Here is a 2434-nt window from a genome sequence, read left to right as displayed (position 1 = left end):
GGCTGATCATTTGGCCATGTCTAATTCTTTTGGACCGAAACTTTAGACTAACATTGCACGAATCCTGGAATTCTTATTAAAAATTTTGAATTTGTTTATTTTCTTTTTCCAAAATAATTTTGAAAAATATATAAAAAATTTAATAAAATCATAAAAACTAAAAAAATTTTGTGTTTCTTGTTTAAGTCTTGTGTCAAATTTTAAGTTTGGTGTCAACTGCATGTTTTTAATTTTTCTTGGATTTTCGAAAATTCATCATGTGTTCTTTCTTGAACTTCAAGTTGTTCTTGATGATTTTATTTGTTTAATCTTGTGATTTTCTTGTTTTGTGTTTTTTCTTGTTTTTCATATGCAATTTCGAATTCATATTGTCTAAACATTAAAAATTTTTAATTTGGTGTCTTGCATGTGTTTCTTTTCTTAAAAATTTTCAAAAATATGTTCTTGATGTTCATCATGATCTTCAAAGTGTTCTTGGTAGACATTCAAAGTGTTCTTGCATGCATTATTTGTTTTGATCTTAATTTCTTATGTCTTGTGTCATTTTGTTGTTTTTCTCTTTCTTCATTAATTCAAAAAATAAAAAATAATATCTTTTTCTTATTTTACTCATAAATTTTGAAATTTTGGGTTGATTTAGTCAAAATTTTTTAAATTTAGTTTCTTGGTAGTCAAGTCAAAATTTCAAATTTAAAAATTTTATCTTTTCAAATCTTTTTCAAAAAATCAAATCTTTTTCATTTTTCTTCTTAATATTTTCGAATTTCTTAAATAAATTTTCAAAATCTTTTTTTTTTATTTCATATTTTCAAAAACTTTACTAACAATTAATGTTTTGATTCAAAAAATTTCAAGTTTGTTACTTTCTTGTTAAGAAAGATTCAATCTTTAAATTCTAGAATCATATCTTGTAGTTTCTTGTTAGTCAAGTCATCAACTTTAATTTTCAAAATCAAATCTTTTTAAATTTCTTCTTCAAATATGTTTCAAAATAAATTTCAATCATATCTTTTTCAAAACTTAATTTCAAAATCTTTTTCTAACTTCTTATCCTTTCAAAATTTATTTTCAAATCTTTTTCAATTAGCCACTTGACTTGTTTGTTTTAAATTTAAAGAAGTTTACTATTTCAAAACCACCTAACTACTTTTCCACTTCTAATTTTCAAAAATCACTAACCACTTTTTTTAAATTCTTTTTAATTAACTAATTGTTTTAAATTTTAATTTGTTTTATTTCTTTTCTTAAATTTCGAATTCTAACTTAATTAATTAAATAAAAATAAAAATATTTTTCTTTTCCCTCTTCTTAAAATTCGAATACTCTCTCTCTTATCTCTTTCTATTTATTTTATTTATTTACTAACACTTCTCTTCTACTCATAATTCGAACCCCCTCTCTCTCTCTCTGTGTTCGAATTTCTCTTATTCTCTCTCTACCTCATTCTTCTATTTTTCTATTCTTATACTCACATAAAAGAATCTCTATACTGTGACATAGAATATTCATCTTCTTTTCTATTCTCTTCTTTTTCATATGAGCAGGAACAGGAATAAAGACATTCTTGTTGAAGCTGATCCTGAACCTGAAAGGACTCTAAAGAGGAAGCTAAGAGAAGTTAAAGCACAACACTCTAGAGAGGACCTTACAAAAATTTTCGAAAAAGAAGTAGACATGGCAGCCGAACCCAATAACAATGGTGGAGATGCAAGGAAGATGCTTGGTGACTTTATTGCACCAACTTCTGACTTTTATGGAAGAAGCATCTCAATTCCTGCAATTGGAGCAAACAACTTTGAGCTTAAGCCTCAATTAGTTTCTCTAATACAGCAGAATTGCAAGTTTCATGGACTTCCATTGGAAGATCCTCATCAGTTCTTAGCTGAATTCTTGCAAATCTGTGACACTGTCAAGACCAATGGGGTTAATCCCGAAGTCTACAGACTTATGCTTTTCCCCTTTGCTGTAAGAGATAGAGCTAGGATATGGTTGAACTCACAACCTAAAGAAAGGCTGAACTCTTGGGAAAAGTTGGTCAATGCTTTCTTGGCCAAATTCTTTCCACCTCAAAAGTTGAGCAAGCTTAGAGTGGAAGTCCAAACCTTCAGACAGAAGGAAGGTGAATCCCTCTATGAAGCTTGGGAAAGATACAAGCAATTGATCAGAAGGTGTCCTTCTGACATGCTTTCAGAATGGAGCATCTTATATATATTCTATGATGGTCTGTCTAAATTGTCCAAAATGTCATTGGACCACTCTGCTGGTGGATCTCTTCATCTGAAGAAAACCCCTGCAGAAGCCGAGGAACTCATTGAGATGGTTGTAAATAACCAGTTCATGTATACTTCTGAAAGAAATCCTGTGAATAATGGATGAATCAGAAGAAAGGAGTTCTTGATATTGATACTCTAAATGCAATATTAGCTCAGAATAA

At 28.9% G+C, this 2434-nt stretch overlaps 1 non-coding gene across 1 annotated transcript; it reads right to left on the bottom strand.

The window, feature by feature from the left end:
* Window positions 1-2079: 2079 nt before the first annotated feature.
* LOC148570070 (small nucleolar RNA R71) lies at window positions 2080-2187 on the bottom strand. Its single transcript, XR_015908489.1, has one exon. It is a non-coding gene; the product is annotated as a small nucleolar RNA R71 (small nucleolar RNA).
* Window positions 2188-2434: the final 247 nt, after the last annotated feature.

This window comes from Arachis ipaensis, chromosome B3 (genome assembly GCF_059453495.1).
Source record: "Arachis ipaensis isolate K30076 ecotype BB chromosome B3, ASM5945349v1, whole genome shotgun sequence".
Lineage (NCBI taxonomy): Eukaryota > Viridiplantae > Streptophyta > Magnoliopsida > Fabales > Fabaceae > Arachis > Arachis ipaensis.
Note: the sequence above shows the minus strand (reverse complement) of the source record. Positions and strands in the feature narration are given on the sequence as shown.